Below are 24249 nucleotides of genomic sequence, written 5' to 3'. Positions count from 1 at the left end.
AGCGTTATAAAATGAAACGTTGAAAAAAAGTTATGGCTTTAGAAAAAAAGGAAGGGGTCATTTTATTCATGGTGAAGTGTGTGTATCTTTTGACTTAATATGCTGTATGCAGTTTTGGAAGATGAACCATTCCAATATAATAATGGCAATATTACAACAATCAATCTCACAAGTAGTATGTTCTACACATTTTGAAAATTTAAATAAGACATGAATCTTAAGAGATTCTCTCTCTCTTCTGTGTCTTGTGCCGCCCATAATGTTTGCATGAGATGATCAACTCCTCTCTTCCACACACGTACACAAAGTTTATTAGTCGGCTTTATCAACTCCTCTCTCTCTCTCTCTCTCTCTCTTTGATTTCTCAGTTTGCATGTGGCTATCGTTTCTCTCTCGTTGCCGCCTTTGTTCCTTCCATGCTTAGAGGGAGATAGCCGAGGAGTGAAGTGTTTTGCATTGCAGCCCACCTTGCCCCTGGGTATGGAGGCTAGCAATAACCGGAGAGCTCTCTTCTATCCTTAATCTAGAGGAATATCTTGAAGGGGAGGAGAAAAGAGGCATTTGACAACCTAGGAGAGTTGCAAGTGGTTGTGGCAAGGTTGGTCATGTCAGAAATATGTGCAGAGAATGGAGTTGGTGGCAACCTTGGAGGTTGTGGATTTAAACGGCTACGATAGGGCAAAATTGATCATGTTGTGCACCCTGACGAGGCAGAGAGGACGGGAAGAGAAGCATGAAAAAAGAGGAGGGGGAAGGCAAGTGGAAGGAGAGAGAGAGAGAGAGAGAGAGAGAGATCAGAGCAATAGAGGCTCTACCTTGTTGGGGGTTGGGGGAATCTTTAAAACTATTGATTTTTTTAAAAATGGAGCAAGTAGGTATGTACACTTAAAGCGATAGATAAAGTGAACTAAAAGTTTACTCGTCAACAATGTGGTCGAAGGTCTAGGCAATGTTCTCACACTAGTTTGTGAAGCAGAATTTGATTGGAAAGTTTGGCGTTGGCCCAAGAACCAGAATTTTTCTCTCCTACAAACTAGGGGAACATACACTAAATTGATCTACAAATCAAATTACTTTTGTCTCCTCAACAAATAGTGGAAGTTGTTGTGGCCTAAGGCTAAATGGGTGGTAGTTGCAAATAACATTTGGAATCTTTGATGACCTAGCATAATGAAGTTCTTTCTATGGAAGATTCTATGGGGCCAATATCAACTAGGATCAAGGTGAAAGCCTGAGGGCCCATAGGCACAGACCTCTGCCTAGGTTATAAAGCAACTATTGAAGACCCCTTTCATCTTTTAAAAGATTTCCTAGCCATGAGAGGTCTAGCCGGTAAAGTTTACAAGTGGGTGTAGAAAGCATGGAAGATTCACTTTGTCAACAATGATCTGATTCTTGGAGGAAAAGTGACTAAAAACCCTAATTTGTAAGCATGCAAACTCTCTCTCTCTCTCTCTCTCTCTCTCTCTCTCTCTCTAATTAAGTAAGTGTGTTTTTCTTAGGAGAGGAGACCATATTCATTTACATGATTGAGTCTATTCCATTATCTACACTCCGCACAATAGTAGCCTATCGGCTAAACTCCTACTCCCTTAGATGCAAGATGCAATGTTGAGGTACTGGAAAAAGTATCTTCGTGTATGCACATCATCTCCCTTGTATGTTCGATAGTTTGAGTTTCATACCCTACTTGAGTGCTCAACTTCTCTCACATCAAGCTTGCTTTACACGATTGAACCTATTCCCTTATCCACACTGCACCATAGTAGTCATTCAATGCAGCTCGTGCTCCCCTTAATGGAGGACATAATGTTTAGACATTGTGTAAGTTCTCTTTGTGTATGCACATTTTGTCCCTTGAAAATTCAATAGTCTGAGCTTCATACCCTACTCAAGTGCTCAACCTCTTATCACATCAAGCGTGCTTTGCATGATTTAACATATTCCCTTATCCATGCTGCATCCATGGTAGCCATCCAACATAACTCCCGCTCCCATCAATGGAGGATGTAATGTTCGAGTATTGTGTAAAATTCGCTTCATGTATGCACATTATGTCCCTTGCAAATTTGAGAGTCTAAATATCATACCTATGTGAGTGCTCAATTTCTCATCACATCAAGCTTATGTATGCACATTATGTCCCTTGCAAATTTGAGAGTCTAAATATCATACCTATGTGAGTGCTCAATTCCTCATCACATCAAGCTTGCTTTCCTCACATTTTGTAATGTTCAGGTATTGTGTAAAGTTCTCTTCGTGTATGCACATTATGTCCATTGCAAATTTGAGAGTCTAAATATCGTACCCAATGTGAGTGCTCAATTTCTCATTACATCAAGCTTGCTTTCCTCACATTTTGTAATGTTCAGGTATTGTGTAAAATTCTGTTCATGTATGCACATTATGTTCCTTGCAAATTTGAGAGTCTAAATATCATACCCAATGTGAGTGCTCAATTTCTCATTACATCAAGCTTGCTTTCCTCAAATTTTAGGGTAAACCACTGCCAACATCCCTTTCTCTCCTAGCCATCGTGGGTTAGTTGCCATCTTTCTATCTCTAATCTTCAAACTCAATACTCATTGACCAAATCAACATAAAGCATGCAGCAAGTTTTATTTGGTCCCTTAGGTCAATTTGATGTTTGAGGATGATCACTCTCTCTCTCTCTCTCTCTCTCTCTTCACTCATAGGATAAATCTTTGAGGTTTCTAGCTGTTGCTCTTGCAAGCCGTTAAAAACTCTCTCACACACACACACACACACACACTCTCTCTCTCTCTCTCTCTCTGCTAATCTTTGAGATCTTTTGAGATTGTTCCTAGAACAATAAAAATCCCCCTCCCATATCTCTCCCTATGTATGTATGTACATGGAAGCTCTTCGCATTTCAAGAATTAAGACTCGTCGACTCTATTTTGAGATCTCATGTGATTGTTCCTACTTATTCTCTCTCTCTCTCTCTCCCTCTCTCTCTCTCTCCCCCCATAATCAATCTATTGGCAAGAGAGGAACAAAACAATTATAAATGAAAATGACCGCTTATAACTAACGGTGACCTTCTTCAATAATAAACGTTAACTAGTTAGCTTCTCCTCTTTCCATCCACAAAAGGATGTTTTCACCTTTTCAACTCAAGCTACCCATGGAGTCCACCATATCTCGTGACGTCCTCCTATGTCCTAGACTGCAACCTCTCCTCTCAAGTAGCCCATTATCTATGAAGTAGTTCCTTTCTCCTTCTCAAATTATCCGCTTGTTGATGCAGCTCCTTTCAACAAGCTCTCTCTCTCTCTCTCTCTCTCTCTCTCTCATTGAGTGGGTCTTACTGGTTCACTTAGACCCATGAAATGGCCCCTCCTCTTATAAAATATCTACTTTCTCCATGTCTCTTAGCCTCTCTCTCTCTCTCTCTCTCTCTCTCTCTCTCTCTCTCGTTTAAGCCCCATTCAAAAGATCTTTGAGGTCTCTCAAGATTATTTGTACGATGTCAAAAACTTATGTACCTCTCTTCTCCCTCTTTGAGAAAGAGTTGGCTCAGTCTCTCTCTTGAATGCCTTCTAGTAATAGTAAGCTTGAACGAGCCTGGGGTGTCATGATAAAAGGACACATGCATGGGCTAAGCGTTGTGCAATTTTTTAGTTTCTTTAAAGAAGTTAGAGTGCTTTTGGGTAGGCTATAGTAAATCCATGGTATCCATATCACTCCTCCTTCTCTAGCCTCACCTTCACGCGTAACTCTATCAACATTGGTAGAGTTGCCTCTATCCCCGTCTTTTCAAAGCATTCTTGCAAGCAACACCTACTATGAAGCAACAACTAACAACAAAAAACTTTACATCATTGCACACATTGTCAGCCGAAAGGCTTCTTATAGGTTGTAGTAAAAAGTTTCTCCTCGACTGCAACAGATCCCTCTCATAAAAACATCGAGCCATATGCCCCCGGAGGCAACACCACAAGCATGCAATATGAAGCCAACCGTGATTTGCTCACGGAGGCAAGCTGGTAAGGATTTCTTTGAGGTACCCACAATTTTTTGAAGTTGGGAGCATATACTACATACATACATACATATACATATACATATATATATATATATATATATATATATATATATATATATATATATATATATATATATAGTAATTAAAATATATATATATATATATATATATATATATATATATATATATATATAGTAATTAAATTCAATAAAGAGGTAGCGTTTTGCTAGAATGAGCTTGCCTGCATCCTACAACCTATGAGGCCCTAGAAGGTAGAGGCTTGAAGGGGGTGTTGTGGTAGGGCAAGTAGAAGGCGGGGGCCTTTGTTGGAGTATGTGTAGCATGGAGATTGCAAGCAGCAGCCACCTTGGGAGGTGATGCCGGCTTGGCCTACCTCCTCGTCCACACTATTGCTTCCATGCCTGCAACCTTCATTTTTGGACAAACAAGAGAGTGCATTGTCGGAGTGTGCGGTTCTCTATGGTCGATCGCGAAAGCGCTAGGATTCTGGTTGTAGAAAGGAACTTAAAAGAAACTTAAACCAAGAGAAATGAGTGTAGGTAGAGATAATTTTAGGGTTAATAAGAGTAGATAGTGAAGATTAGAGAGAATTTAAAAGAGATAATTAAGATTTAGAACGCTATGTTTGCTAAAAGCAATAAGAAATATTTAATCAACACATATTTGATGATGCCAACCAACATATGCTCTCAAATTTTGATTTTTGATATCCCTATTACAAATGATTTACATACTCTTACGTTGGTATTCCTTTTGATCTGCAACCCACTAATAAAAAAATTCTGAAGTTAAAGAAAACTCTAATTGCCAAGCATAGAGCACTCACAACTTCTTTTCTCGAGAGAGGATTCCAGCTCGAGAACCGATCTTCCATCCTATGTTGTTTATCACGGCTATGGCTTACTCAAAAGGGAGAGCTATCTTGGCTTAACAAGTTATGGTGTTTGGGTTATGGGATCTCAACTTTGGGAGCTCGGTTTTGATGGCAAGAGAGAGATATTGCGGCTATATGAGCCTGATTGAGAGCGAGCTATGGTGGTTAGGCTTGAGGGAGAGCGAGAGAAAGTGATTTGTTATGGTTTACTGACAAGCTATAGAGCTTGAGGGAAGACGAGAGAGATTAATGGCTAAACTCCCCCAATTGAGAGCGAGAAGAGCTTAGAACTATGAGGTTATGGAGCTTTTCTAAGCTCTTCTTCTACCAAAGATGTATAATCCCCCCCCCCCCCCCCCCCCCCCCCCCCCCCCTTTCTCCAAATCCCCTTCATTAGGAAGAGGATGGGGTCTAGGAGGCCCCTCTTTATTTGCCATGAGATTATGGAGGTGATTAACATTTTGACAAATAGATACATACCATGTGTGCAAGAATGGTGGGTGTGTAAGAGAGTTGTAAGAGTGGTCAAAGGAGGTACTTTTCTCCCAAAAAAAAGGGGGTGGACAACTTTATGATTTTCAACCTTCATAACTCCTACATATGATCTCTGATTTGAGCGGAGATTATGAATATGTAATCTATACATCTTTCCATAATATGTTACATGATTTGGTTTTTCTTGTTAGATTTTTAATCTCATTTTGGGAGAAAATTTGAATTCAAATAAACTAGCCGTTTTGCCTCTTTGAATTCAAAAGTTGTCCTTTGATTGCTTTCTTGATAGTAGGTGGAAAAAGAATGTCAGAGCACCCAGTCAGACAAGGCGGACGGAAGTAATATGAAAAGAATCGACATTGCGAGAAACTGACAAATCAGAGTTATCGAAATCCTTCTTGGCCGCGCATAGGCGGAGTGGGTGGGTCTCCCAATTGTGAGGGGTTGCTATCCATGACCTAGCATGCTAGCACAACACTAAGGGAGATGTCCTCCAGACGTGTGTGATAGTGAAAATCTATGGCAGCTGCTTTGATTGGTCCAACGACGCATCAGAGAAAGGCATCCGCCCTCGTGCGAGACAGGGGCCTTAGCCAATGCCAACAACCATGGGTCTCTTGTCATCATGAAGAAGCCACATGCCCTCAGCCAAGCACAATCAAAACAACGACACAGAAAGAACCATCAACTTGTATATACGGCTTCTTTTCTCTTCAAGATGAAGAGCGGGTTGCCCTGAAGCCCCATGGCTAAAAATAAGTGGTGCAATGAAGCCACGAGTGGAGTGGGCACGGCTGTCCCCCCTTCCCAGTAATGGCTCCCGTCTTTCTGTAGGGTGCAAATCCCCTTTCTAGCGACGAGACTGACCCGCCAAGCCCGGCATCACAAGAGCTGTGTGCACCCTCTCAGCCCATATGGCATAGGTAGAGCGACCAGAGCACAAAAAAACAGAACATAGGAGTCAAAGAAATGAAGGGGAGAACATATTCCTGTGTAAGAAATGAGAGTGAGGCTCCTATCTTTAAAAATGCCTTCTGAAGGAGGAGAGTCAAAGAGCTGACAGCAAAAGCAAAACCAATATGCAAGTCTAGGCATGGGTGAGTGAGGCTCCTCTCCTTAAAATGTCTCTTTCTCACCCCCTCAAGTGTGCTTATTTTAGTAAACTATTGTTCTAACGGATAAAGCAACAAAGCCAAAAATTCCTCTTTCAATTTGTGTGATACACTGAAGTGTTCAGTATTCCAAAAATTTATGAAAGGCAAGCCTAGTCTAAAATCTTGTTGGAACCGCTAAAGGAAAACTTTTTTGTGCTCTTTCTCTTTCTCAAGGTTGCTTATGAGACCTTTTCTACCATTAACACCTTTTCTCGCAATGAGAACACCTTTCCAAAAAGATTCCTTGGTCAATGAAAATATCAATTTTATTCTCTATGCTTTTCGGTGGAAAACGGATGTAAAGCCCACAACGAAACCTATAGCTAGCAATGTGAAAGGTGGACTAAAAGGTCAAAGGTAGAAAACACTCTATTTTTTTTTGCTTGTTTAACACTCATTATCTTACTCTTGCAATGTCCATCCCGTTTTAGTCATGTCCATTCCAGATGCAGTTTGAGTTCCGGGATAATTATAAAGTTTCAACAATTGCTTTGGAGCCAATAAAATTATATTAGCTATTATATTGTTGCACATCATGCTTTCCTCAATTTGGCATTGATTGGGATAGCTACAATGGTGCTTAGAACGTAATCTTAAAGACAACGATTAAGCATTTTTAATTTTTCTTTGGCAATGCTCATATAGGTGATCTAAGTTATAGTAACTGTTGTGGGTGGGTATTGCGCCCGCAGGTGTGTGTGTGTGTGTGTGTGGATGGATGGATTATTCAGTACCCCTCTCTATAACGTGCATTCGTGAGGTAATTAAATTTTTTTAAAACATGTTTGAATGAATAAAACGACTCTTTGTTTCATGATTTTTTTTCAAATTAAATATTAAAAACTTTTATTTTAATGTATCTATGTTAAATTGTCTAAAAGTTTTGCATTCTAAAAGCCTTTTTGTTGAACTCACATGATATATTAACATGATCACATAGTGCATCCCTCGAGATTAACTAGTTGGTAGGCGTCACCTCCAATGGTGGCACCTCCTTCTCTCCCCCGCTTTCGTCGAGCTCCCCTTCGTCTGTTGGGCAAGGTGAAACGATTATTAACTTGCCTTAATAATCGTCTTTTGGTTTGTGCATACATCACGATTATTAACGTTAATAATCGCCTTCTTATAAGCCTTGTGCATGTGGAGAGCCACGCGATAGCAATAATTATAAGCATTGTGCATGTGGAGAGTCACGCGGTAGCAATAAGGTGGAGCATCTCTCCCCGCCACCCCCCCACCCTCCCACTGCAGCGATAATTAACTATTATCTTAAAGAGATAGTGAGTATTAGTATCTCTTTGGTAAGGCGATTATTAACCCTTCTATAACTTGGTGGCGGTGAGGTCTTGCACCGCGCCATGGCGAGCTCTTCTAAGCCGTCCTACGCCGAAGCAGTGGCAGGCAAAGAGCATCCCGATGCTCTGAAGGCTATCGAGCCGACATGCGAACTTGCGAAGCTGGGCGCCGATGATAGCGGGCAAAGCTCTCTGACTAATCTGAGTAAAGACGCAAGTGGAAAAAGATCTAGCGGCAATCCTGGGTGCACTATCATTGAACAAAAGGTCGCGCGAAGATTAGGCGACACAGAAAATTGCTAATTCTACACAAGCAATGTTGCTAATCACTTACAAGAATTATTAAAGGAATTTCAAGATGTATTTCCTGATGATTTTCCATCAGGATTACTGTCGACACGCTCAGTACAACATAGCATTGACGTGGCTGCAGGCTGTAAACCTGTTAGTAAACCACCTTCCCGTATGAGTTACTCAGAGGCTGCTGAGGTGGAACGTCAGCTTGCTGACTACCTTAGCAAAGGGTTTATACGACCCATTTCTTCACCATGGGCTTCGCCTATCCTTTTAGTGAAGAAAAAGGACGGCAATATGCGCATATGTGTAGACTACCGGGGCTTAAATGCAGTTACAGTTAAGAACAAATACCCATTGCCAAGAGTAGATGAGTTATTTGATAAGATAACTCATGCTCGTATTTTTACGAAAATTGACTTGCGGTCAGGATATCACCAGGTCCGTATTCGGCTTGCCGATATGCCTAAGACTGCACTCCGAACACGGTTTGGACACTATGAGTTTTTGGTGATGCCCTTTGGGTTAACCAATGCGCCCGCAACATTCATGACACTTATGGATAGTGTCTTGAAGCCATATTTGGGCAAATTTGTCATTGTTTTCCTCGATGACATTCTAGATTATAGTGCTTCTGAAGAAGAACACTTACAACATCTCAGGCAGGTATTTGAGTTGTTATGCACAAACAAGTTATATGCCAAGGAATCTAAACGTGATTTTCTCAAAGATGAAATTCATTATTTAGGGCATTGTATTTCAGCTAACGGTATTTGAGTTGTTATGCACAAACAAGTTATATGCCAAGGAATCTAAATGTGATTTTCTCAAAGATGAAATTCATTATTTAGGGCATGTTATTTCAGCTAACGGCCTATACATGGATCAATCCAAAGTGGATACCATCAGAAAATCATCTCCTTTTGAAAATCTGGAAGACTTACAGATATTTTTACGATTTGCAGGTTTTTACCGAAGGTTCGTTAAAAGCTATGCTCAAATTGCTGTTCCTACGATGGATCAACTAAAAGGCAAAGGTAAAGCTTTTCAGTGGGGATCCGCTCAACAGCACAGTTTTGGTACGCTCAAGGATGCATTAGCTACAGATCCTATACTGGCTATTGTAGATCCTTTGAAACCATTCGTTTTGGAAACAGATGCCAGTGACCTTGCTATTGGAGCAGTCCTGTTACAAGACGGACGGCCGATTGCATTTGAAAATAAGAAGCTTGATGCAGCTCAGCAGAACTATTCTGCTTACGAACACGAACTCTATGCAGTAGTGTCTGCCTTAAAGACATGGCGGCATTATCTGTACGGTGCTCAGTTCAAGATTGTGTTTGACCATGAAAGCATCAAATGGTTTACACAACAAACAGATTTAAAGGGTCGAAAAGCCAGGTGGACCGAGATCCTTCAAGAATATGACGCCAAATTAAGGTATCTCAAAGGACGATACAATGTAGTGGCAGACGCTCTAAGTCGAATGCCAGAGATCAATTCGCACTTGTTCACGGAACATCGTAGTGAATTTTTAGATTCTCTCAAGGGAAAATATGAGCAAGATGACGCATATTCCAAAGTGTGGAGCCATGTTCAAAAGAGGGATCCTTCTCACTCCAATGAAGGTAGTGTACATTTAACCTCCACACCTAGTTCTCCTTTATCAAGTGATGAACTACAGTGATGGAAGCATTTTACCATCAACAATGGGTACCTACTCCACAAGGGGAGAGTTTGTGTACTGACGGACACAGACATTCGGCGCCAAATTCTTTATGAATGTCATGATAGTCCAAGTGCATGGTACCGGAGTATTAAAAAGACTTATTCTCTCGTACGACGACAGTTTTACTGGCCAGGTCTACATGGCTTTGTTCAAGCTTATGTCTTGCATTGCCAAAAATGTCAAGTTAACAAGGCAGAGCGCCTGAAAGCAGGAGAACTCTTACATCCTTTGAAGATTCCCAATGGAAAATGGAAAAGTATATCTATGGATTTTATTGTAGGTTTACCAACCACTATACGAGGTCATGACTCGGTATTGGTGGCCGTAGACAGGTTGACTAAACTATGTAAGTTTATTCTGACCAAATCAACGGTTAAGACACCGGAACTAGCCAAGTTATTTTTGGACAATCTATACAAATTGTATGGTTTGCCAAGTAACATTTTTAGTGACCGTGATCCCAAGTTTAACATCCACTTTTGGAGAGCTGTATTTAAATGATTGGGTACACAACTAAACCTCAGTACAGCTGATCGTCCAGAAATGGATGGTCAAACGGAACGGGTTAACCAGGTGCTAGAGGATATGCTAAGAGCATACGTCAACAAAAAACAGTCAGACTGGGAAGAATACTTACCTATTCTCGAGTTTGCCTACAACAGTGCTAAGCATGTCACAACAGGTTTTAGTCCTTTCATGCTCATGTACATGTTTCAACCTAGGTCACCAGTTACGGTGGGGTTGGCAACCGAAAAACTCCAACATGTTAAGGATTTTCTCCAAGACCACATGGATATGCTGAAACTTGCTCGTCAGAATGTCCGGCAAGCACAGGATTGGTATAAGAAATACGCTGATGAGAAACGTCGGCAAGTTACCTTCGAAGAAGGAGAGGAAGTATTTTTACGTGTGTCAGAACATTCAGAAAGTCTGAAAATTGGACCGACACCTAAATTATCTTCCCGACATTGTGGTCCTTTTTCAAAATACTCAAGCGACTCGGTGATCGTGCCTACAAACTATTACTACCTTCTTATTCTTGCATTCATCTGGTGTTTCATGTAAGCCGTCTACGAAAGCGGTTACATGGGGACGACAATGTCATTGACCAACAAGTTTTGGTTGATTACATTGAACCTCCTACCTTACCGCATGAACCTGAACGTGTTCTGGATTATCATGAGTTGCGTACACGACATCACATACGACAACAAGACTTAATCAAGTGGAAAGACCGACCTGAAGAGGTGCCACTTGGAAAAACATTAGTGTTCTTAAAGAGGAAGTTTCCCACTTTTGTTTTCGAGGACGAAAACTCTTCTTAAGGGGGGAGTAATGTCAGGACAAGGGTTCTGTAGGGGCAAGGCCCAAACCTAAGGACTAGGATGGTCATGGACTACGGCCAAGGGCCGGGCTAGACAGTGTGGACAAGGGATCCATCTAGGGCAAGGGGTTAGGAGCCCGCCTATATAATGGGAGGTTGGGAGGAGGATCTCTCGTCTAGTTTCCCTAGTTCTTACAAAAAGCCTCTCTGATCACATGCCATTACACTTACAGCTCAAGAAAGATAAAGAGGGGGGGGGGAGGGGGGGGGGGGGGGGCAATCCCCGAGAGGGGAGAAAAAGCTTCTTGTTACAGGGACACACCTGTTCAAAGACCCTCTCTACAGAAGCATCACCAAGAAAGCATTGGGGAAGCTCAAGAAAGATGTGGGGATGAATAAACCTAGTGCTTGGAAGATATTTTTTCGGAGTGTACAAAAAGCTATCAAAACTTCGCGCCTGTGGGTTAAAAAAGCCAATGAGGCACATATCAAACATCTCACAGAGGAGGTAGCACAGTTAGCCTCTAGGAAGGCTGTCGGATGGCTACCGAGGATGAGCACAAGCGATGGCTTGAAGCTAAATCTTACCTGGCCAACGAACAACTGGAGGAAATCAAGAAGGCGAGATTGCTATCTAGGGAAACTTTCCTTCAACCATAGCCTTCTAACCTAGCACATTTTTTTAGAGATCTGAAAGTGAGGAAAAGTCGAGGCCGTGTGCAAGTACTCGATGATGAGAAAGGGAATACAATTCAAAACCAAGATGAGATGGCTACACTTATGATCAAGTACTTCAGCCAGATTATTGGCCAGCCAGAGACCCAATCTCAGGTAGTGGAAGAAGCCCGAGCGTCTTTACTTGGGAGTGTTGAGAAGAAGGTTCCCCAGGGAGGAAGCCAACCGCATGGAAAAGCCCTTCTCTGAGGAGGAATGCTCAGAGGCACTAAAAGCTCTTTGCAATGAAAAGGCCCCCGGATGGGATGGATTGCCAGCTGAATTCTTGAGGGAATTTTGGGATGATCTCAAGGGTCCAGTCACACGGATGGGCAATCAAGTCGTTTCTGAAGAGTTGTTGGATGCAAGTGTTAAGAGAGGGCTTATCAAGCCCATTCCCAAACAGATCTGCTACTCTCAACTTAAGCATTGGCGTTCCATTACGATGATGTCAGTAGCATACAAAATCATTGCCAAGGCAATAGCTCTCAGACTTGCCCCCCTCTTGAGTCAGACCTCTCCCCCCATCAACACGGGTTCATTAAAGGGAGATCTATATATAACAACATCTTGGCAGCAATGGTAGGAATAGAGTATGCATCTTTCTCCAAGCAAGAGTGCGTCTTACTGCAGCTCTAACCTTGACATAGCCTATTATAGGATAGAATGGTCTTATATAAAAGAAGTCATGGGAGCTTTGGGCTTTAGGCCTCGCCTCTGTCACCTCATACACACACTTGGCGTTAACAGCCAATCAGAGCTATTAAGCAAGGATGTCTATTAAGGTCTATTAAAAGGTCTATTGGCGTTAAAAGGTCTATTAAGCAAGGATGTCCCCTGGCCCCCTTGCTTTTCGCCATTGGGGGTTGCATCCTCTCATTACAATGCTCGAAGCCAGTGTTGTGCGGGGAGAGATCCAAGGTCTAGCATTATCGAGCAACGACTAGCTACTGGCAAAAATGTTCGCAGATGATTCACTCCTATTCTTGAAGGCGTGCCCTGAAGTTGTCAGGAGAGCGTTGGAGATTGTGCAAACTTTTGCAGTGGCCTCGGGATCCAAGTGCAATATAGATAAGTCAAGACTAATCTCCCTGTCGGAGAATGACTCTTTTGACCCTGCAGTCTGAATAGGAGAGATCATCTCAAAAGGGAGTATATTTAGACACTTGGGAGCCCCCGTAGGGGTGGACGTAACCCATAGTCAAAGATTTCAATGGGTCCTTGAAAAAATAAGCTCAAAAAATGAGAAGATGGGAGTTTGTTCTCCTCCCCTTCCAAAGCCAGATTAGAGTGATTAATGCTTTTATGATCCCGTATATTGCTTTCCTTAGCCTCGTGCTCAAGATGGCTAAATGTAACTGGAAGGAATTCTTAAAACCAGTGAAAAGGTTTCTTTGGAAGAACAACACGAAAACATCCCGACCATGGCAGTGGGCTAGATGGGAGGTAGTTGCTCGCCCGGTAGACCAAGGAGGGCTCGGCATTATTAACCCTGTATCCCATGCTGAGGCCCTTTGTGCCAAATTTATGGTCTCATTGGCTAAACAGGACCAAGCTTGGGCTATCATGACCAAGGAAATGCTTGATGCAGGAAAACTGGGTTCGAAAGGGGGAAAGTGGAAGGGGGTTGTGATGCATGACAAACTTCTCGCCCCGAAGTGGTCTTATCTTAGATCTGGTGGATTCTCAGGGGAGCTGATGAGGAAGTGCAAAAGTGCAGCGACGGTTTTTGGAATGGGGGGAAGTAACCAGATACTTTAAAAAATCCATTTTGCACTGGTCCCCTTGGCTCTCTAACATATTGGGGCCGCTGCAAAGCCCCTATTGGATAGAATGGCCACGAATGTGAATAATAAGGGGCTCACTCGACTAGAGCAATTCGGGGATGGCAATATGAAGTGCTGGAAAACTGCTAACTCTGTAGCCATCCAATTTCAACTGAATGGATTTGAGATCTTACTAGTCCACAGGGTGATGAAAGAGCTTGATAAGGGGGTGATGCCAATTTGTGAATACAACTTTGAATGGGACGCTTGGAGATGGCCCGGGAGTAGCCTCTTTTGGAAACCACACTCTAAAGGCATTTACCATGCATTAATGCATGAGGCTAATTGGTGTAGCCCCCTCAACAAATTATGGAAGAGGCAATGGACGGAAAAGCAGTGGGAGGAAGTCATGGAGAACATCTGGAAGCCAAGGTGGCCTCAGTATATGAAGATATTTTTGTGGAAAGTGATGTGGGGTGCTCTGCTGACGGGAGTAAAGGTACAAGAAAGAGGCATCGGGTCTGATCGTTGCTCAGGGTGCAGAATGGCTAGTGAAGACCTAGCCCACCTTTTCATGGGATGCGAGGCAATGAGGGGAATGGCTGGGAAATTATGCAAGTGGATTCAAAGGACATGGAAAATTAAGTTCTTCAAGAATGATCTGTTTTTTGGTAGTAATAGGTTGGGAAGTCCTGCTCTTCAGGTCTGCAGTCAAATAATCAGGTACTACTTGCACCATATTTGGCACGGAAGGAACCGCCGCGTGTTTGAGGGGGATATGGCTGTGGCAAGCTTTTGTGAAATCATACAAGAGAGCAAAGTGACGATTCACATAATCGGAGGCAAACAAGCCTTACTAGGATTGGTCTAGAACAATACATAACATCTTGTAATAGGGAAAGCCTAAGAGTGGTAGTGGCTTTTCTGCCAAGCAGATAATGTGCAATCCTGGGACCCTCGAGGCTCGGTCTTAGCTCGAGATTGTTGTATATTGCTGATGTTCTTAATACTATCCACTCACAATTGTGAGTTTTGCAAAAAAAAGAAAAAAAAGAATAGATAGATAAACAAAGATCAGGCCCATACAAAAATGTTGTCATGAGCATCAACACGACAACATCAAACAAACATCATTCATCCGGCTCAAACTTCACACGAAGCCAAAATATTGCCACACTGCGAGTGGTCCAGAACAGTTCCTTGCAGGTCTACATGAGGCCCCACGACACTTGTGCTCCAAAAATGTAGAGCTGATGCCGTCCAGCTTGAGTAGAAAGAGATGCCCATCAGAGCTCCCTCCCCAAGAGCAAAGACCTATTCCTGTCTCTCCCCTATCCTCAGACATCGAACTGTGCGAAGCCTAAAACAAGAAGGAAATCTTAAGTGGATTGCATCGTTTTTGGTTTTACAGAAATAGACTACAAAATATATATTGTAAAAGCTCATGTACTAACCCTACTAGGAGCACCAAACGGTTCATATTGCAAGGAGCCACAACCTTCCACGTACTTTGGAAAAACTACCTACAACCTAATAAAGCCTTACCAGGACAAAGCTGAGAAGAGTTGGGATGCCACCATTGTCGCAGGCCTACCACCTCCCGTGTCGATGTCCACATCACCTCCCAAATAGAACTGCTAAGCAAGCACCAACTGATGCAAATTAATTATCAAATTTTGCCCACCTCAAAGAACCCATCTCCTCATGTCCAAAAATGGAGGCCCAAGATAGGAGGGGGACTATTGAATAGAGATCGAAAGCCAGCTGCCCTAGCCTCGGGTGATCGTCCCCTTCACTATGTGTACATAGCCCACCTTGTCATCGTTGTAAGTCTTATTTGCCCACCCCACGAGTCTTCCTTGCTCTCAATGAGAGAGAGAAGCTGAGTGAGCACATAGTGAAGGCTCTCAAAGGTCGTTTGGGTAATCAACAACTCAATTAGTAACTACTCGGCATTAGTCTATTAGGTTTGGAGGGCTATGCAAAAATAGTGTTTGAAGCAACGATTGAAGGTCGTATGTGCCATCTAACAGAGGTGTGGGCAATGTTGCCAACAAGGTGTGTATATGGTGGGATCTCAAAAAGCCCTAGCCCAAGAATCTCATCCTAAACGTAGGGGCAGGACTCAAGGTCATCCCACTGAACTTTGGTACCTTCTTGGGGCATGCTTCTTTGGTAGTGATCGTGTTCAGCTACTTCAGTAGCGATCCCATACCCAGCAGTTGGTGAAAAAGGTTGTGAAAAAGGTATGCCTGCAATGCAATACATAAGTTTCTAAGAAGACATGGGGAGATAAGAAGCCTAAATCCAATATGGCAACCCTAGGAAATATAGAGAAACCCATCAAAGCCCATCTTGGCAATGGTAAGGCTACCCTTCGATACCGGTTCATGTCTGCTACCCACAGAAAAAACCTTCCTCCTCGGTAAGGCTACGCTTGGGTATCGGTTCATGTCCCACAGAAGAAACCTTCCTCCCTAAAAATGAGCTCCCTGTTTTGGGAGGAAGTCATGAAAGACAAGGGTATAAATATTGGGCCATTCAAGAACATCACTTGGATGTTTCTAGCAAAAGACGATAAATGGTGGGGACCGAGTTGGTCTTCTACGGAGAAGGTGCTAATGGATACAATGGCTTCCTATCGGTTGTGGAGAGAGATCTAGAGCCAGAAGTGTTGTTTAATCATCCTTCTGGGAGGGCACTAGGAGTTAAGATTAAGTGGGCGGAGCAACATATTACCATCATCAACATATATAGACCTTGCTCGACAAAGGAAAGAGAAGCTTTGGGAGCAACTGAAAGGCATCCACGTTGAAGGGGAACGGCTTCTCATGGGAGACTTCAATATGGTGGAGAAGAGAAGAGACAGAACTGGTACATCTGATATGCTGGTTGGATGGACGCTTCATTGACTGGTTTGCATGGGTAAAGTTGTGGGCTCATTCCCGATCATGGGGTGGCTCCCCTATCAGCCGATGTAATCTTTACCCTTTGGAGTTGTCATGCCCCGCCACAAGCATGACATAAATTTGTAATTGTTTAATTTTGATAATATAATACGTGAGTTTTGCCCCCAAAAAAAAGAATGCTTTATTCTTAAAAGGAAAACTAGTTGGCTAGTCTACTCGACATACAAGACACACTGGGTCCATTCGACAACCTATTAATTAATTAGAACCGAAGATTCTTTCTCCTCCTGCTCTCAAAGTAAGTGATGTGCATTTGTCCCAATTCCTGCGTGCGTCCTCCCTTCTTCTCCCGCGCGTGCAGACATCCCCATCTTCGTGAGCTGCATCCCCCCTTCCTCTCGTCCCTCCTGCAAACCCTTCTGCCGCGACCGTGATCTAGCCAGAGAGAGAGAGAGAGAGAGAGAGAGAGAGAGAGAGAGAGAGAGAGAGAGAGAGAGAGAGAGAGATGCGCCTCCATTGCCTAAGAGAGAGACCATCCATTGCCTCAGAGAGTGGATGTGCTTTAGGTTATTCCAAGGATGGTAGGGGGGGCCTGTTGCTGACGAGGCGTGAGCTTGCTTTTGAGCTCTTGATTCTAGAAGGAATCTTAGGTTCAAATTAATTAATGAAAGTGAAGATATACCCATAGGAACATGTCAACTAACTTCTTGATCCCCTTCCAAAATAATATATACCGACATTAAGTTTTCGGCCGGGTGATCACTTTTCAGAATGTATGTCACCTGAGTTTTTTGCAGAAGGTTAGTAATACTTCCAAATGTACTCTTTTATGTATACATGAGAAATTGAGAATTGAGAAAGGGTGGGGTTTTTTGAGATAGATCCACAAAGTAAACATAACATGTATATTCGAGAATTAGAAAATCCAAAAAATTACTTAATACAATCGCTCACAATTGTGAGTTTAGAAAAGAAAATTACTTTTGCATGAGCTTGATATAAGGAGCTTTTGATGGGTGATGGTCAGGACTAAGTTGGATCCTTTCGAGCTTTCTTAACAAACGCATAGGCATTGATGCAAGCACTGCACGTTGGTCTTGGTGTTGTGATGCCCTCAAGACTATATGACATGGGCATGGGGGCATGGGATCTACGTTCAGAGCATCGAGTGTCATAGATCTTGTCGGTATCGTAGAAAGTAATCTCGGGTATCAAAAGCAATCTCCAATACTCGAGATTTCTTTTTGTATCCGAGATTAATTTTTGCGACGTCGACTCAGATTTGGTATAAGAGTAATCTTGGTCTCATACCATCAACAAAAACGCGCGGATGCTCGTGGATAAGGCATGGGAGTCTCAAAGGTGAAACAGGTTCGAGACGTGGGTGCAAAGTAATCTCGGGTACCCAGTATCCAAGATTACTTTTTGTAATCTCGAGTACCCAAGATTACTTTGCCACAATCTACGACACTTTTTCATCCTACCGTAGATCCCACCCCTTCAATGTTTGTGTCACTTAGTCCCGTGGTTGTGCTACCCCTAACTGCCGGAATGCTTTTCCATATGTTTTACTACTTTTGTGTTGGAAAAGGAAGCACTAGTATGGCAGTATGCATACTTACTCCGTTCAATTGCATACTTACTCCGTTCAATATGCATATCTCCCTTCAATTTTGTATTCATTAGTTTTGATGGGAATGTGGGGAGATGCCTTCGGCTTGAGAGAAGCAAAAGTGATTCCTTTTACTCTTTACTTACTATCAGTTAAGAGAAGCCAATGTTCGACTCAGCTGAATCTTTGCAACCAGTTCATCCGGTCTCGGTAGAGTTTGTGGGACTGCCTAGCTGGTTGTGGGATAATCTCATGATGCTTTCTAGCCAACTGGGCACTCCCTTATTTATACCTAGTAAGAGAGGGTTTGGCAGAACTTCAAACAGGGTTTGTATAGGATGGGATTTGTCTAAAACGCCACCTAAAAGCATGGTTATCAACGTCGGAGCTGGGCTTGTTACCATTCCGCTAAACTTTGGAACTTACTTTGGGGCATGTTTTAAATGCAACAACTTTGGTCACTTCGCCAAGGATTGCCCAATGAATTCTGATGGTACTACAACTCTGGCAGTATAGGGCCCAATAAAACGGAATCCCCGATGGGAGGGTTGGAGATGCAGGGAGACAATAATGAAGGGACAAATACAGGGAAGGATGAAGGAGGGATGGTGTGTGAGAAAACGGATACGAAGATGCAGGAAAAGATGGTGGAAGAATCGATTCCCATACAACGAGCTTCTGAAGGTACAGGCAATATTAATAAGATCATTACTCCCGCTGCTACCCCCAAATTTATGACAGTAACAACGACGACGGCTGTCCAAGTCCCTAGTCTGAAAAGAGCCAAAAGAGTGAAGGCTATGGCAAGAGACTCCAAGGTGCTACAAGTCGTCAGAACACTGGAGGTGAAAGGATCTAATTCATCCTCTACCCCTTCGAAAGGAGGGGGGTTCATTATCCCTCTGCACAATCCATTTGCAACACTGCAAGAAAAGAAATCCTCTGACTTGGAACCCCCGGATTCTCCTGAGACCAAGGAGAAGGGGGGGGGGGGGGGGGGGGGGGGGGGGGGGGGGGGGGGATGATTCGGATGCTAAAGAATTCGTTCCTCTATCCCAATGAACCCCGTATTAATGATGGAGTCTCTCACTATCCAATCTTGGAACGTAAAGGGGTTGAAAACCCGGAAGAAGAGTAACCTTTTCTGGGAGGAAATAAAAAAGGAGAAGACAGTCAACTTTTGGGCCATTCAGGAACACCATCTAGACGCCCATAGCAAGAGAAAGCAGATGCTAGGAAAGAAACTGGTATTCTATGGAGAAGGAAATAACGCCTTCAGTGGCATCCTCAGCATTGTGGACAGAGAATTGGAGCCGAAGTTGGTTCTTAACCACCCATCCTGCAGGATCCTGGGGATTAGAATTAGATGGGAAGGGCATCCCCTCACCATTGTGAATGTGTACGGCCCTTGCAATGCAAAAGATAGAGCCAAACTATGGATGCATCTCAGAGATATCCCTATTGAAGGGGATTGGTTGTTGGTTGATGACTTTAACATGGTAGAAAAGAGCAGGGATAGAACAGGATCCTCCAACGTGCTGGCTGGCTCAAAAAGGTGTAAATGGCAATGTTTGTGTGAAAAGTGGGCAATGATCGACTTATGGGATGTTGGCCCATGGAACAACACACTTGGGTTCACCTACACAAGCCTTCAATACGCCCACACTGCCTCTAGACTGGACATATGCTATTGCTCGCACCAAGCTGACTGGATACCGACGCTGATGGAAATGAAGGTAGTCCCAACAACAATCCTCTCGGATCACATTCCTCTGCACATTCAATTTAAGAAGAATAAAGAGGAGGAGCAGACCCCAAGAGGTAAAAAAAAACTGTTGGTAACAGGGGCACACCTATTCAAAGACCCTCTTTTCAGGAATCTAGCCAAGAAAGCACTGGGTAAGCTAAAAAAAGATGTCGACCTCAACAAGCACAATGCGTGGGATCTCTTTGATCAGAGCATCCAAAAAGCAATCAAAACCTCGGGCCCCCGAATCAAGAAAGCTAGGGAGGATCACCTGTTGCATCTTTCAGCGGAGGTACAATTGCTTACCGCTATAAAAGCCAATGGGCATGCTACTGAGGGTGAACACAAACGATGGCTTGAAGCCAAATCAAACCTCGCTAATGAGCAAGTAGAAGATATAAAAAAGGCTAGACTTCTCTCTAGGGAGATTTATTTGCAACCGGAAGCCTCCAATCAAGCTCAATTTTTTAGGGCTCTAAAAATCAAGAAGAGCCGGGGCCACGTCCGCTCGCTCGATGATGAGAAAGGGACAATAGTTCATAACCAGGAAGAAATGGCTGGTATGATGCTAAGCTATCTCAGTCAAATCATTGGACGGCTGGAGACCCAGTCCCAAGAAGTGGAGGAAACCAGAGGGACCTTACTACAGAGTGTTAAAAAGGAAATTCCCCACTCAGAAGCTAATAACCTGGAACGAGCATTTTCCGAAGACGAATGTTCACTAGCATTGCAAGCCCTTGGCAAGGAAAAAGTCCCCTAGTTGGGATGGGATGACGGTGGAATTCTATGTAGAATTCTGGGAAGACCTCAAGGCCCCAATCACAAGTTTGGCCAATAAAGCCATGGTCGAAGGGTCGTTGGAGACAAGTGTGAAGAGAGGGCTTATCAAGCCCATCCCAAAACAGATCTGTTGCTCTAAACTACAACATTGGCGCCCTATAATGATGATTTCGGTGGCCTACAAAATTATAGCTAAAGCAGTGACCCTCAGACTAACCCCCTTACTAACCAAGATGATCTCCCCCCATCAACATGGTTTCATTAAAGGAAGGTCCATATACGATAACATCTTGGCAGCAATGGTGGGCATAGAATACGCAACTGTCACAAAGCAGGAGTGCATTTTGCTGCAGTTGGACCTGGACAAGGCCTATGAGATAGAATAACATGGACATATATAGAAGCCATCATGGAAGCTCTAGGCTTTGGGCCGCGCCTCTATCGGATGGTTCGTGTGATGGGGGCTGGAAGCCAATCAGAGCTCCTATTTCACGGTAGAATTGTGGGCTCTTTTGAGGTTAAAAGGTCTATTAAACAGGGATGCCCTCTTGCCCCCCCTACTTTTCGCCATAGGATCACATCCTCTAATCACGATGCTCAAAGCTAGTGCTGAACGCGGGGAGGTGCAAGGCCTTGTTTTACCAAGAAATAGACAACTCCTGGAAATTTTTTTTGCAGATAATTCTCTCCTCTTCTTGAAGGCGTGCCCCCAAGTCATCAGGAAAGCTCTGGAGATTGTACAAATGTTCTCGGTAGCTTCGGGGTCCCAGTGTAATATAGAGAAGTCAAGGATGATTTCCCTATCAGAAAATGACTCATTTGATCCTTCTGTATGGTCAGGGGAGATTGTCACAAAAGGAAAGATCTTTAGACATCTGGGAGCCCCCTTGGGGGTGGATGTAACTCACAAGCAAAGATTCAAGTAGGTGCTTGAAAAAATCAAAACAAAAATGAGTAGCTGGGAGTATGCTCTTCTCCCATTCCCAAGTCGGATAAAAGTGATGAATGCCTTCATGATTCCTTATATTGCCTTCACTAGCTCGCTTCTCAAGATGGCAAAGTGTCACTGCAAAGAGTTCTTAAAACCAATAAAAACATTTTTATGGAAAAATAACACAAAATCTTCCAGGCCATGGCAATGGGCCAGTTGGGAATTGGTTGCTCGATCGGGGAATCAAGGAGGTCTCGAGATTCTTAACCCTGTGACCCATGCAGAAGCTTGTCGCGCCAAATTTGTTGTTTTCTTGGCTAGACAGGATCAAGTTTGGGCAGTTATGATGAAAGATATGATAGAAGCAGCTAAACTTGGCTCGAAGGGAGGAAAGTGGAGAGGGGTGGAGGTTCATGAAAAGCTGCTTGCCCGGCGTGATCTACCTTAAGACTGGGGGGCAGCTCAGGAGAATTGGTAAGAAAATGCAATAGAGTAGCAGGAGTCTTAAAGTGGGGGAAAGAAGCCAGATACTTCAAGAACTCCATCCTACATTGGTCCCCCTGGCTCTTCAAAGTTGTAGATCCACCACAAACTCCATATTGGATTGAAACAGCAAGGAAGCTGAATAATAAGGGTCTGATCCGACTTGAACACTTCTGGGATAGTGTCAACAAGAGTTGGAAAACCATTGACCTTATGATTGCCCAGTACCAACTCAATAGCTTGGAGATCTTGCTTTTCCACAAAGTGATGAAAGAACTTGACAATCTAGTGATGCCAATCTGTGACTCGGAGTTGGACTGGAAAGCCTGGAAATGGCCCGGAAGCAGTCTCTTGTGGAAACCCCATACTAAAATCATTTATCAGACAATGATGCAAAAGAAGAATTGGTCTAGCCCCCTTAATAAGCTATGGAAAAAGCAATGGCCGGAGGAAAGGTGGGAGCATGTAATGGAGAACATATGGAATCCAAAGGTTCCACAGTACATGAAGGTTTTCTTATGGAAGGTTATTTGGGGTGCTCTACCGACAGGGTGAAGATTCAGGAGAGAGGGATTGGGTCAGATCGATGCTCGGGGTGCAGGTTGACTAGTGAAGATCTGGCCCACCTTTTCATGGACTGCCTAGCTATAAAAGGCCTCGCAGGGAAATTATCCAAGTGGGTCCAGAGAACATGGAAAATTAGTTTTTTCAAGACCGACCTATGCTTTGGAGGTAAAAACTTAGGTAGTCCTGCACTCCTCGTCAGCACTCAGATTGTCAGATACTTCTTTTTCCATAACGTATGGCAAACAAGGAACCGCCGTGTTTTTGAAGGAAGATTTGAGGTGGCAAGCTTCGCAGAAATTATACAGTAAAGCAAAGTGCTAATATGGGCACTCGGGCGCAAGCATCACTCGAAGGATTGGTCTAGGACTACTTGTGCCTTGTTGTCAGTAGACGGAATACCAGGGACGAGGGCAAACCTTGGCCATCGGTAGGAGTGGCTGCCCTAATAGCCATTGTAATTATGATTCCTGGATGTTGTCATGGCTTAACATGAGCATGACTAAACCTTGTAATTTTTTTGGCTGCTCAATATAATTCACTCACAATTGTGAGTTTTACACCAAAAAAAAAAAAAAAAGAGAAGCTAAGAGAGTTTTTTTAATTGTGAAAGAGTTTATTTGCTTTAGAGGTGGTGTGATGGCATGTGGACGAGCGAGAGCGCGAAAGGTGCCATCGCGAGCTATGATTTCAAGTTGGATGCTTGATTGTTGTGTGAGGAGGGAGGGCTAGCTAATTGAGGCGATAGCAGCACACAAGCAAGCAAGCCAAATAGTTGATGAGCGAAGCCAAATGGCACGAACGGATCGATGAGTGATTATTCCTTTCCTTGATTTTCTCAAGAGGAAATTAAATTGTTTTTTTATGTTATAACACTATTTTTCTCTATTTCGTGCATAGTTTTTCCTTTTCCCCTTGTCCTCAACCGGCATTTTTGGAATTGAATATGGCACGATATTAAGCAGACACTGGAGGGGATCTATGAAGGCGGGCTCCATCACATGAGAGAGAGAGAGAGAGAGAGAGAGAGAGAGAGAGAGAGAGAGAGAGAGAGAGAGAGAGAGAGAGAGAGGCGAGCTTCCGGGTGTGTCAAGCCAATCGGGCGGAGAGAGAGAGACCCCATCCGTAAGTTCGAGGTTGCACTCCCTGTCGCAGTTGATGATCTGCATCTCAGAGCTGCGAAAAAATGGTGATGTGCAGATGTAGAGGTGGCGAAGTCATGAATATTACACAGACAGGGGGGGGGGAAGAGGCAGTGATCCCTGTGGTGTGAGTGCAAGCAATAGACAGAGATGTTTTGTGTGCGGATGGACGGAGGGAGAGTGCAGGGTTAGCTCAATGCCGTAGCAACATATGATTTTTTTTTTTGCACAAGCCATCTTGCTCTCTCCCCCTGTTGTTGCCTGCGACACAAACGCGTTTCGCCTTGTTGGAAGAGGGTTTTGTGGCAACACGAAGGTGCAGCTAGACAAAGACGCCTTATGCGAGGTTATGGGAGAGAGGGAAAGAGAGAGATTGAGATTGTTCGTGTGACCGCGATGGCAGAGA

At 43.4% G+C, this 24249-nt stretch overlaps 1 protein-coding gene across 1 annotated transcript in view; it reads right to left on the bottom strand.

The window, feature by feature from the left end:
- The window catches only part of LOC147461010 (vesicle-associated membrane protein 724-like), an 88558-nt gene that overhangs the window by 25017 nt on the left and 39292 nt on the right, over positions 1-24249 (bottom strand). The window lies entirely within an intron of this gene.

This window comes from Adiantum capillus-veneris, chromosome 3 (assembly GCF_014529385.1).
Source record: "Adiantum capillus-veneris isolate H3 chromosome 3, ASM1452938v2, whole genome shotgun sequence".
Classification (NCBI taxonomy): domain Eukaryota; kingdom Viridiplantae; phylum Streptophyta; class Polypodiopsida; order Polypodiales; family Pteridaceae; genus Adiantum; species Adiantum capillus-veneris.
Note: the sequence above shows the minus strand (reverse complement) of the source record. Positions and strands in the feature narration are given on the sequence as shown.